Genomic DNA, 13,537 nt, shown 5'->3' with positions numbered 1-13,537 from the left:
CGCCGCCCGCCAGATGGGGAGAGAAGGATGCCTGCGGGACGAACCCTTCTGCCCCGAAAAATGCCCCCACGGCCCTGCAGAGATGGGGACTACATCTCTCCCATCCCACATCGGTTCTCGGGGGAGGCGTATACACGGCTAGTCATCCAGATGGTGGAACCCCACCTCCCCCACCCCCGGCAACAAGCCCTTTGCTTTTGCTCAAAAGGTCCAGACCATGCAAAGTTAGTTTTTCCCCCTCCCTGAATTATTCATTCCTTCAATCGTATTTATTGAGCACTTACTGTGTGCAGAGCACTGTACTAAGCGCTTGGGAAGTACAAGTTGGCCACATATAGAGACGGTCCCTACCCAACAGCGGGCTCACAGTCTAGAAGGGGGAGATAGACAACAAAACAAAACATATTAACAAAATAAAATAAATATAATAAATATGTACAAGTAAAATAGAGTAATAAATACGTACCAACATATATACATATATACAGGTGCTGTGTGGAGGGGAAGGAGGTAAGGCGGGGGGGATGAGGAGGGGGAGGAGGGGGAGAGGAAGGAGGGGGCTCAGTCTGGGAAGGCCTCCTGGAGGAGGTGAGCTCTCAGTAGGGCAGAACGGTCCAATCTTAACAGTTGACTTTGTTCTGTTCGATCCTCGCTATTCAAGGTGAAGGGGAGGAATGAGATCTTTGAGAGAATCCCAATTTCCCAACACGAGTTTTCGCCTCGAAAACCGAATCCAAAGCTTATTTTTGTCAGCTATTAATTCTATATTGCCTTAAAGGAATAGTATCAGGTGTATCTTTGGCGCCCGCCCAGCTCCGCTCGCTGGGCTGGATCCGCGGTCCCTGTTAGAGGGAAATTCATGTTGGCCTGGGACGGGAACCGTCCTCTGCTACACCCTTCGTTTCAGGGTGGGCCAGGAGACGGCTCATGGCCAAGATTAAACGGAAAGCAAAACGAAGCCCTCTCCTCGGGGAGGATCCCCGGCAGGCAGACCCGATGAGACCCTAAGGCAAGAGCCGCGGGGGGCCGCGAGGGCACTGGGGGCGAGGAAGTTAAGCGCTGCACGCAACTAGGGTATTTTGTCTCCTCCCCGACAGAGCCCGAGGGAGCAAGCAGGTAATGGTTTCTTTATAGTATTTTTTAAGCGCTTACTAGGTGTCAAGCACTATTCTAAGCTCTGGTTGTCTGGTTGGACACAAACCCTGTCTCACAGGGAGCTCACAGTCTAATTAGGAGGAAGAAGGGGGTTTGAAGCCTCGGCTTCAAGGCTCTCCATCACGTCGCCCCCTCCTACCTCACCTCCCTTCTCTCCTTCTACAGCCCAGCCCGCACCCTCCGCTCCTCTGCCGCTAATCTCCTCACCGTGCCTCGTTCTCGCCTGTCCCGCCGTCGACCCCCGGCCCACATCATCCCCCTGGCCTGGAATGCCCTCCCTCCCGACATCCACCAAGTTAGCTCTCTTCCTCCCTTCAAGGCCCTACTGAGAGCTCACCTCCTCCAGGAGGCCTTCCCAGACTGAGCCCCCTCCTTCCTCTCCCCCTCTTCCCCCTCTCCATCCCCCTGGCCTTACCTCCTTCCCTTCCCCACAGCACCTGTATTTATGTATATATGTTTGTATGTATTTATTACTCTATTTATTTATTTTACTTGTACATATCTATTCTATTTATTTTATTTTGTTGATGTGTTTTGTTTTGTTCTCTGTCTCTCCCTTCTAGACTGTGAGCCCACTGTTGGGCAGGGACCGTCTCTATATGTTGACAACTTGTACTTCCCAAGCACTTAGTACAGTGCTCTGCACACAGTAGGTGCTCAATAAATACGATTGATTGATTGATTGAATCCCCATTTTACAGATGATAATAATAATAATGATAACAATGGTATTTGTTAAGCACTTACTGTGTGTCAGGCACTGTTCTAAGTGCTGGGGTAGAGTCAAGCTTATGGAGTTGGGCACAGTCCCTGTCCCACATAGGGCTCACAGTCTTAATCTCCATTTTACAGATGAGGGAACTGAGGCACAGAGAATTTAAGTGACTTGCCCATGATTACACAGCAAGCAATTGGCAGAGCTGGGATTAGAACACAGGTCCTCTGACTCCCAAGCCTGGACTCTTTCCATTAGGCCACACTGCCGGAGGGGTCCAGGCAGGTTTCAGAGCACTAATGGGCCAGAGAGATCAGATGTGAGGTCTCCTAAATCTGGCTTGGAAGCTCCAAGTTCGGGTTGGAGTCTAGGAGTGAGACAGACAAGGGCAAATCCAAACAGTATGGGGTAGCAATTACTTTACCCCGCATTTGGAAATATTTGGCACAACACCCCTAAGGCCAGGGCATCGATCTGTCACTACAACGTCGGGTGGGGGGGCATTCCCCATCCCTCTCCCTTCTCCCCACCCCCTGAACCTCAACAATCAGTTCGGTTACTTAGGACGTGAACCCTGTTTGGGGCAGGGACTGTGTCCAACCTGGATTCCTTGGGTCTACCCCCATTGCTCAGTACCATGCTTGGCATATAGTAAGCACTTAATGATTCCTATTACTCTTCTTATTGTTGCTTTTGTTGTTGTTATTCTAGCCCCCTGGCATCTCCCTGAAATGCAGCTGAATCTAGGGTGGGTACATATTTCTGCAATGAGGCAGAAGCTTTTGGGAGATCTAAAGAGCAGTGTGAGGAGCTTCATGGCAGAGGGAGGAGTGAATGAGTGTAGCAGTGTCAGACCCAGCCTCCTTTCACAACCAGGACTCATCTTTTACCCTGCTACTCCCATCTCTGGCCATGCCTGGGAAGGGGTGTAGAGTCTGCTCTGCTGAACATTGGACTCTCAGAACTTAGCTCCTCTTTGACCATCTGTCATTTTGTCCCTGGTGCAAAACACTCCCTCAGACCCCCAGAACAAATAACACCATCAAAATCAACTGACTTTGAGGTTTTACTGTGTGCAGAGAACTGTACTGGGGGAATACAATATAACAGAGCTGGTAAGCACGATCCCTGCCCACAAGAGGTCTTTGCTTGAATAGACATTGCACTTACATTTGGAAGGCAGACAACAAACTCTTCCCGGAAAGAACACTGTAAAAGGTGCTCCTTCCAACTGGCCAATGAGGAAACTGAGGCACAGATGAGTTAAGTAAATTGTTTCTATCACCCAGTAGACCTAGGGTGGAATCAGTATTTGAGCCCAATACCCCGCCTGGTCTACAAATGTTCTAGGCACAAAGTGACACTGCCTCTACACAGAAAGGAATTGATCTGAGGCTGGAGCGCTGGAGGTGAAGTAGAATAATAGGCAGGAAATGAACTTCAGTGGTGCAAAGTTAGGAAAATTAGGGGAAACCAGGGGTCTGGCTTGATGATTTAGGAGGCTTCAGTCTTATGACTATCTTTGTTAACACAGTGACTGGTCCCTTGGTAATGATTGGGTTGGCATGGCGACTCTGGAATAAGTTGTCGTTTGTACTGACTAATGCAAAGAGGGAGTTCATGGTTCATTCTGTCCTGAGTGTGTGGAGAAGAATTTACAGAAACAGGGGCTTGGAATTAACAAATTGGAAAAGCCAAGAGCCTCCCTAATTATAATGATAGTAGTCATGGTCCTTTTTAAACGTTTAGTATGTGCCAAGCACTGTTCTAAGTGCTGAGGTAGATGGGATAGTTATAAACTAATCAGGTTGGACATATTCTCTGGGGGGTAGGTTAATCCCCATTTTATAGAGTCACAGAGAGTGACGTGACTTGCCCAAGGTCACCCAGGAGACAAGTGGCAGAGTCAGCATTAGAACCCAGGTCCTCTGACTCCCAGGCCAGGCTCTTTCCACTAGACCATGCTGTTTCTCCCTGTCCTGTTCCACACCAGTTTTCTTTTTCTCATATTTATCTCTCTCTTTGTCACCATTTTCCTATTCCCTTTGCTGACGTTTTGGGCAAGATATGTTGCAGGATTTGTGAGATTGGCCCTGAAAGGACATATGGGGTTGGAAGGTGTGTGGCCTAATTGAAAGAGCCCTGGCCTGGAAGTTAGAGGACCTGGGTTCTAATCCCAGCTCTGCCATTTGTCTGCTGTGTGACCTTGGGCAAGTCACTTCTCTGGGCCTCAGTTACCTCCACTGTAAAATGGGGATTTAGACTGTGAGCCCATGTGGGACATAGACTGGGCCCAACCTGATTAGTTTGTTTCTACCCCAGCACATAGTAGAGTGCCTGATACACAGTAAGCACTTAACAAATACAATTTAAAAAATGGTGAGGGTTGAACATCCAGGCGTCATCAGCCTAGGAGTAGAGGGGATGCCTGATGGTTCTTTCTTCACACCACTGCCCTGTTCCCTCACTGGCATTCAGTTGTAGAGTGATTTGTGATGTGGAGAGTTAAGTCTGGAATAGGCAGGGTCATGAGAGTCGCTCAAACATAAGTGGCTCTCTTGTCTGGATCAGGGCCCCACAAAATGAGGGTTCCAGGTAGATGGGCAAGAAAAGCACTCAATAAATACGATTGAATGAATGACTGAATAAATGATGGATCATTGATTGATCTATGACCTTATATGACGAGAAGCGGCATGGCCAAGTGGATAGAGTACAGGCCTGGGAGTCAGAAGGACCAGGGTTCTAATCCCAGCTCTGCCACTTGTTTGCTGTGTCAGCTAGGGCAAGTCACTTCACTTCTCTGGGCCTCAGTTACCTCATCCGTAAAATAAGGATTAAGATTGTGAGCCCCATGTGGGATCTGGGCTGTCCAACCTGATTATCTTGTATCTATCCCAGTGCTTAGTACAATGCCTGGCACATAGTAAGCACTTAACAAATACCATAAAAAACCAACAATGAAATATCCTGGGCATCACCCTATCCCTGTAGAAGAGGCTGCAGTGAATGAGACAGACATCAAGAAGGGTGTCTTGAAGAAGAGGAAGACCCTAGCTCCATATTGTTTATGGTATTTGTTAAGTGCTTAGTATGTGCAAGGCACTGTACTAACAGCTGGGGTGCAGACAAGCTAATCAGGTTGGACACAGTCCCTGTTCCACAAAGGGCTCAAAATCTTAATCCTTATTTTACAGACGAGGTAACTGCGACACAGCAAAGTGAAATGATTTGTCCAAGTTCACACAGCAGACAAGTGGCAGAGCTGGGATTAGAACCCAGGTGCTCTGACTTCCAGGCCCGTGCTATTTCCACTAGGCCATGCTTGGGAGTCTTCTAGGGAGAATCAATCAATCAATGGTATTTACTGAGTTCTTACTGTATGCAGAACACTGTACTAAGTGCTTGCAAGAATACAAGTGTTCCCTGCCCTCAAGGAGCTTACAGTCTAGAGGGGAAGATAGACATTAATATAATAAATAAATTATGGATCTGTCCTTAAGTGCTGTAGGGCTAAGGGTGTGGTGATTATCAAGTGCTTAAAGGATACAAATCCAAGTACATAGGTGATGCAGAAGGGAAAGGGAATAGGGGAAAAGAGGGCTTAGTTGGGGAAGTCTTCTTGGAGAAGATGCAATTTTAATTAGGTTTTAAAGGTGGTTAGTATGGAGGTCTGTTGGATAAGGAGCAGGAGGGAGTTCCAGACCATAGGGAGGATGTGGGCAAGGGGTTCATGGTAAGTTAAACGAGATAGAGGAAGAGTGAATAAGTTGGCATTAGACCAGTGAAATATGCAGACTGGGTTGTACTAGGAAATTAGTGAGGTAAGGTAGGAGAAACCTAGAGATTAAGTCCAGGGACTGGCTAACTCCTCTCTTCCCACACTGGAGGACTTTACAGCTCTAGGCTGATGGTATCTTTAATTATTTTGTCCAGTAGATAGAACATGATTCAGGGAAACAAGAGATTTGGGTGGTAGCCCCCGTTCTGCAAGAAGGGGAGTGTTTGGCTGGGGCTATGTTATCAGCAACAAAGTCTGACAAAGTCCACAGTGGCTACCAAGGCAGGGTTTGTGGCCCTCTGGCAGATGTTTGGCAGTTTGGTGCAGTCATTTTGGCTGGAAATGAGTCTTACATGGGAAAAAAACCTTCACATGCATGCACAAGAGAAGCAGCGTGGCTCAGTGGAAAGGGCATGGGCTTGGGAGTCACAGGTCATGGGTTCTAATCCCACCTCTGGGGGACTAGCTGTGTGACTTTGGACAGGTCACTTCACTTTTCTGTGCCTCAGTTACCTCATCTGTAAAATGGGGATTAAGACTGTGAGCCCCACGTGGGACAACCTGATCACCTTGTATCCTCCCCAGCGCTTAGAACAGTGTTTCGCACATAGTAAGCATTTAACAAATGCCAGTATTATTATTATTACCCCTATACACCTGCTTTCTTGTTTCACTTTGTGCCCAAGCAAGAACATGACTGTCAGGGAGGAGAGAGTGAAGCGGTACTGTGCAAATGATAAACAATTCCTTTGTATAGGTTCTTAGTCTCAGTAATAATAATGATGGCATTTATTAAAAGCTTACTATAGGCCAAGCACCATGCTAAGCACTGGGGTAGATTCATGATAATTGAGTCTGGCACAGTCCCTACCCTTCAAACTATTGAGGCTGAATCTGAATTCATTATACAGATTAGGAAACTTGAGGTTCATAGAGGTTAAGATGTAAGCTCCTTGTGGGCGGGGATTGTGTCTACCAACTCTGTTATCTTTGTACTCTCCCAAGTGCTTAGTACAGTGCTCTGCACACAGCAAACACTCAGTAAGTGCCATTGATTGATTGATTAATTGATTGAGAAACCTCTTTGCCTGGCTCTCACCAGGAGTCTGAGTCTTATAGGGCACTTTGTGGATAAGAAAGGAAGACTTCCCTTTCTCCTAACTTGAAAATCATTGGAGTTGGTCTAAGTCTCAGTTCTGTAATTCTGGGGTAATTCTAAGGATGCAGTTATGGAGGCAGCAGGAAGGCAGCAAGATCCCCTTCTCTCAGGAAGCAGTGGGAATAGGAAACAGGACCCAGAAAGGGCAGGAGGAGGCAGGCTTGGGGCAGGAGCTGAATAAGGCTTCTCATTCAAGTTCCTCCAAGATCAAGACCCCTAAGTTCTTCGGTGACTCCTTCAGAAGTCCAGGGAGTCTAAATGGACATCAACAGGAGGCTCCATAGTCAGTGATGGCAGTATCCCAGGTCTCCAAGAGAGACCAGGTCAATCCAGCTTCTCCCCAAGGGGAAGACATTGTCTAGAAGTTGAGACATTCACTCTTACAGGCCCCTAAAGAGCCATTTGAAATGAGGAAGCAATAGTCTTGCTTCATATCCTGGGGATCTGGAAGGGTGAATGCGGCATCTAAAAGAGCCTGACTCAATCCCAGAAAGTAGCTGGGAGAAGCAGGAGAAGCAGGAGGGTCTGGCTTCTCACATCTGGCTCCAGGAGACTGGCATGGGAAGTAAGGAGCTTACAACAAGCTTCTCTCATCACTCATCTCAACAACTCTGGAGCAGTGCAATGGCTTTGGGCCTCTCTTTTTTAGCACTTGGGGAAAATGAAACAGAGATTTTAAACATTTTGCCTAGGGTCACCAGCAAGCCCACAGTTGTGTCTAGAATTTGTTCTACAACTCTTCCCTAAGAGGAGGGAAGATGGGGGTGGAGATGGGAAGGGAAGACCTCTCCCATGGCTCCCCTTTAATTTTGGAGCTCTCGATGGCATTTGATAATAATAATAATAATTGTTGTTTATGGTATTTGTTTATGGCATTTGTTAAGCACTTACTATGTGCTAGACACTGTTCTAAACACTGGGGTAGACACAAGATAATTGGGTTAGACACAGTTCCTGTCACACATGGGACTCACAGTCTGAATCCCCATTTTACAGATGAGGTAACTGAAGTACACAGAAGTGAGGTCACTTGCCCAAGGTCACATAGCAGACAAGTAATGGAACCAGGATGAGAACCCAGGTCCCCTGACTCACAGGCCCATGCTCTTTCCAGTAGGCCATGCATGCTCCTGGCTCAGACAAGGTCCCTAGGGCTAGAACATGGGTAAGGGAGTCAGCTTTCTACTCAACTTGAGGATTGCAACGTTGGTATGGGTGGTTTGGTAGTGAGGGATTGGAAAGGGGCAGGGGCCATGGAGAGAAGATCTATTTTTACCCATGTCCCTGCCAGCCTCTGGTGAGCCTGGCACTTTCCCCTCTGTCCAATTTCCTGCACTGCAGTTGGGGCAAGGAGGTGCCCAGGTTCTGCCAGCCCTAACTCTGTGTCCGAGACCAGTCAGCTGTTTACTAGAATTTGGTACTGAGAAATCGCTGCAGTCTGCTGCAGATGAACTGACAAGGGCTATCCCCATCGGGATTGTAAGCTCACTGTGGGCAGGGAACGTGTCTGCTAACTGTTGTATTGTACTCTCCCAAGCACTTAGCACAATGCTCTGCACATAGTAGGTGTTCAATAAGTACCATTGATTGATTGATTGATTCTGAACCAGTCTGAGGTTGGTCTTCTTGAAACTGCCCCAGTTCCCCCAGGAAGAAGGAGCTACACCTCTGCCCTCAGCTCTAGTGGGATCCACTCCTGCCCTTGCTCCATCAGTGGCTGGACCTGGTCAAATATCTGCAGGGGCCAGTCTATGTGTCCAGTCTTCACATCTCCAACCTCAGACCCAAAGCTGTTCTCCCTCTTCCAGGGAATTGCAAGTCTCAGGGACTGAAAAAATCCACACCAAACCCAGCTGGAAGATATTTCCCCAGGGATGCTTGTCCCAGTGGGAAGGATCCATCTTGTAGATGAGGTTGTGAGCAGGAAGCTCAAACCGTCAATGTTAGATGGTGGGAGAGTGGGTATGGAGCCTGCCAAATAAGTAATAAAGGAAATAGGGGTGGAAATGAAATCCACTGAGGGTGGTGACCATGGGTAGAAGAGTGATGTTTATTGAGTATGTTACTCATTGGTATGAGAAAAGCCAAAACGATTTCCTTCCTTCCTTCCTTCCTTCCTCCCTCCCTCCCTCCCTCCCTTCCTTCCTTCCTTCCTTCCTTCCTTCCTTCCTTCCTTCCTTCCTTCCTTCCTTCCTTCCTTCCTTCCTTCCTTCCTTCCTTCCTTCCTTCCTTCCTTCCTTCCTTCCTTCCCTACCTCCCCTTCTCTCTTCCTTTTTCTTTCATTCTTCCTTTTATTCTCTGTTGCCCTGTTTTTCTTTCCTCCCTCTCTTCTTTCCTCATCCTCCCTTTCTCCTTTCTTTCTCCCTTTATTTCTCTTTCTCCTCCTCCATTTCTTTCTTTCTTCCTTCTCCCTTTCTCACAGCCTGTCTCCCTTTCTCTCTAGCTCTTTTTCCCTTTTGCAATTGGGGAATGTCCATGATGGTGTAAGTTAGGTGCATTTTTACAGCATTCTTGAGTTCAAACTGCCCGCTACACCTGTAACCTTAATAACCTAACTTCCCCTTCCTCTAGCTCAGGCTCTTAAAATGTGTGTGGTTATAGTGCAGATTATCCTCCAAAATCAACATACAGGTTCCTGAAGCACCTACCTGCAACAACAGCTCCTTCTTCAATTCTATTTTAGGGTCTGAAATAGTGGATTCATAGAGAGATGTTTGCACTGTCCAGGACAGAGATAAGAAGAGACATGTCTGTAGAGGGTCAAGTCCATGTCCCGTCCAGCCGAGGCCAGCCCAACCAGGAAAGGTAATATCTTTCATTCTCACCTCTAAAGGTAAACTGAACAATACTGGGACCTGCCTGGACCCACGTTTATCTTACTGCGGGCACCTTAACCTTGAACATTCTTAGCAGCGGGGGCTGGAAAAAGTGAGTTTCTGAATTCAGGTTAGGCTAGACTGGGGAGAAAAAGTGAAGAGCTTGATAGTTCATTAGAAAAAGCATATTCCTTGAAATAATTCAGAAGCCAGAACAAACTTTATTGTTGAGGTACACCATATTTTGGCTTTTCTTCCCACTTTCTTTGAATTTGGGCCTCTCATATGAATCATTACCTTGTGGGCAACGGGTCTAGTAGAAAAAGTGTGGGACTAAGAGTCAAAAGAACAGAACAGAGTCATGTAACCTGCTTTGTGATCTCAGTCAAGCAGACCACACCGCTTCCCAGAGCCTGGGCCTTGCACTCAGAGGAACTGGGTTCTAATCAGAGCTCCGCCGCTTGTTTGCTGTGTGACCTTGGGCAAGTTTCAACTTCTCTGTGCCTCAGTTTCTTCATCTGTAAAGTGAGGATTTTACCTGTTCTCTCTCCTACTTAGACTGTGAGCCCCATGTAGGGCAGTGACTGTGACATTACTACCTTGTATCTATCCCAGTGCTTAACACTTGGTAAATGCTTAAAAAATTACCACAATTATTATTGTTTATCATTATCTTTATTAAATTCACCGGGCCAATGGAGACAGCATCCAGTTGGCACCCAATGAGGACAACTCCTGGGATGGGAACTAGGATAGGGATTGAGACACCCGTCTCTCTACAGAGAAGCGGGTTGTAGTTACTTTTCTGGGAAGTGATCTTTCCACGTTGGAGAAAGCAGGTGAGGATTTTGAATGAAGTGGATTGTTCTCTCAGTCAGAAGGCCAGCGCAGCCCCCAAGCTTGTGTCTGTGTGGGGCAGATTTCAGGGGAGGAGGAGAAAAGACCTTCTCCAGAGCCTGGGAAAAAGGGATGGGAAATCCCTCCATATGACCAAGGGAAAAGCTCCAGAACTAGAGAAGCAGAATTGAGGAGCAGTGTGACCTAGTAGAAAGAGCACAGGCCCGAGGTTCTAATCCCAGTTCTGCCACTTGCCTACTGTGTGACCTTTGGCAAAATACTTCACTTGTCTGGACCTCAGTTTCTTCACATGTAAAATGCAGATTCAATACCTGTTCTCTCTCCTTCTTCAACTGTAAGCCCCATGTGGGAAAGGGACCTTGCCTGACCTTATCAACTTGTATCTAGCCCAGTGCCTAGAACAGTACTTGAAACATTGTAATCACTTAACAAATACCATAATTAAATTACTAAATCTCACCTCTGGTCATTTACCAAGGAGAGGTTCCAGGAATATTCTGTAACAGGTGGGTAGAACAAATTTGTTGTGCTATAGGTTATAGTAAACACAGGCCCCTTTACATCTGCCATGGGCTTGCTTGCATTCTTTCCTTCAATGAACAGCCCTTCTCCTTGACAATTTGAGCCCCCTCTGTTGAGTCTTCTGGCACTGGTTTATTGAATTCATGTTCTACACACAGTGTCTTGGCTTAACTCTCTATATGGTAATGAATAAAGTCCTTACACAGGGAGACACCCTATGTGAATGCAACTTTCAGGCTGTGAAAGGCCACAAGCCAGGCCAGGTGCCGATGCCAAGGTTTTCGTGCCAGGCTCTCCCTGGCCCCTGTGGTGCAGCCAGTGAGCTTTTTGACTCCTCTTCTCTCTCCTCTCACCCGGTTTCTGCTTCCTTTCCAGGACTCCCCTTGGAGATCATCAGGAAGATGACAAGAAAGACACCTGCTTCAGACAGAAGCCCATTTCAGACCAGACCCAGCAGCCCCAGGGCTGGTGAGTTTGTGTTGCTCTGAGAACTCACGCCATCCAGAATGCACCTTAGACCTACCGTGGGTTGTCTGAATTTCTGAGACTTTTTAACCACCCAGAGGAGAATGTGGCCAATCCTTCTTCTGAGGTTCTGCTTTCTGAGGTGGTCGAGAAGGAACAGAAAAAATCTCTGGCCAGGTAGCACTCGCCCCTGACCTTCTGGCTCTTACAAGGTGAGGAGCCCTTCACTAAATCCTCAAGGTTTTCTCTGATATTTTAATCCCTTAGGCTAGTCTCCTCTCCCCATCCCATTATCTCCCCTTCACAACCTCCAGGCCATCTCTATGTTTTGAAGAAAGTGTGGTGGCAGGCCTGGGGACTGGAGTTCCTCAGACCCAGGCCTGAAGCCAGGCCCAAACTACCAGTAGGAGAAGGGGTGGGAGAGTATTTCCTCCCACAGCTGGTACCCCGCTTGTGCATCCCTCTCTCTGCCTCCCAAAGCACATCCCCTTGAGCCTCTTCATTCATCGCAACCAGTTGACAACAATGCTTAACATTAATTTTTTTAAAAAAACTAGAAACAAAGTATCTGGTTCCTCCCCTGCCCCACCTCATTAAACAGGGCCAACTTCTCAGCCAAACTTGGTGGTATCCTGGGTTTTGGCAAGGGGAGCTTGGGCCCCATTCATGGGTGGTTTCCCATGTGCAATATTTGTGTCTATTGGTCTAGCCTGAGCTGAGCAGGGCCTGACAAGGCATTGCCTCCCAGAGGCATCCTGCAGCCATAATTCTCTCCTGAGCACCTAGGTCACTGCTGTCCAAGTGCGTGTCTGTCGTTTCAGTCTCCGAGTCTGTTTGTGTCTGCCTGTCTGGGCAACGCAGGCTGGAAAGGGATGGGGATGGAGCCAGGGCTGGTGGGGGGCAGAGGGTGAGTGGAGTGTAAAGCCCCAGATTTCCCCCTTCTGTGCTCTCAGGAGATTTATATTTTCCCTGTTCATTGTCTGGGTAACGTGGGGTCTCAGACCAGGTGTGGACGAGACCCATCTGCTCCCATCTCCCAGAATTGTCTCCTCTTGGGGACCTGGGGCTCTGAGCTCGCTGTCTCTCTGTAATTTATTGGCTGGGAAGGACAGTGCTCCCTTCCGCCAGCACATTCACAGGCGCACCGCGCCCCTCCTGTCCAGTTCATCTCCTCCTCCTCCTCCTCCTTCCCCTCCTCCCCTCCCCCCTTCTCCCTTCCTCCTCCTTCTTTTCTTCCTTCTCCTTCTCCTCTGCTACCGCCCCCGCTGCTGCCCCTGGTAGCACATTACACATCAAAGTCTAAGTTAAAAATAACAATAATAATCATGATGATGACGATAATAATAATAATAATATCACCACATTCATCCCAATCTCAGAGGCAGGTGTTGAGGGCTGGAGACAGGGACTCAAGTTTGAGACAAGGGTTAAGTCCACGTTTTAAACTTTATTTTTAACTTCCCCAAACTTCTACCACCCCACTGGACCACCCAACCCCAGCCCCAGCCCCAGCCCCAGCTCGGGTCTTCCCCCTTCATGCTCCGGCTCGGGCAGCTGCTGGGGCCACACTGCTAAACCTTTCCTTGGGTTCCCCTTTTCATTTCCCTTTTTCTCTCGCTCCTTCACCCCAACCCTGGCCGGGTGTCCCCTCTCCCTCCTGTCCACCCCCCAACCCCCCATCCCCAGCCCCTTTTCTGTAGGGGACACAATGGGGCCATTGTCCGGAGGGTGATTTGAATAAGGGATCGGCGGGCATGTTCCCAGCATTGTCGGAGGGACTGGGAAAAAAAACGAACCCAGGCAGAAGGCCCAGACCAGACAGAGACAGATGCCTAAATTAGCAACAAAGCCTTTTGAATGTACCCTCTAGACAAGGAGTTGCCTTGTTTGCTGTGTGTTTGAGTGTGTGGAGCTGGACGGCTGCTCGCATGTCTCCCCATGTTAATTAGTTTTGCATGCATGTCTGATAAGGTGCCAATGGATATGTTTGTCTTCCCCCGGCCAGGATGGTTTCAATGGCAGTGGGAGGGTGGGTGCTTGGGGGAAGTAGGGGGGTGACGGGGAGT

General features: G+C 48.0%; 1 long non-coding RNA gene across 4 annotated transcripts in view; it reads left to right on the top strand.

The window, feature by feature from the left end:
* Window positions 1–13,537, top strand: part of LOC119928448 — a 40,889-nt gene that overhangs the window by 13,063 nt on the left and 14,289 nt on the right. For 2 of the 4 annotated variants that reach the window (XR_005451083.1, XR_005451085.1), the window contains exons 4-5: window positions 9,494–9,615; window positions 11,382–11,474. This is a non-coding gene — a long non-coding RNA (uncharacterized LOC119928448). Of the gene's footprint in view, window positions 1–9,493; window positions 9,616–11,381; window positions 11,684–13,537 lie in introns of all 4 variants that reach the window. The other 2 variants (XR_005451082.1, XR_005451084.1) reach the window with 1 other exon arrangement.

The sequence above is a fragment of the Tachyglossus aculeatus genome, chromosome 5, assembly GCF_015852505.1.
Source record: "Tachyglossus aculeatus isolate mTacAcu1 chromosome 5, mTacAcu1.pri, whole genome shotgun sequence".
Classification (NCBI taxonomy): domain Eukaryota; kingdom Metazoa; phylum Chordata; class Mammalia; order Monotremata; family Tachyglossidae; genus Tachyglossus; species Tachyglossus aculeatus.
This window is presented reverse-complemented; position numbering and strand designations above follow the sequence as displayed.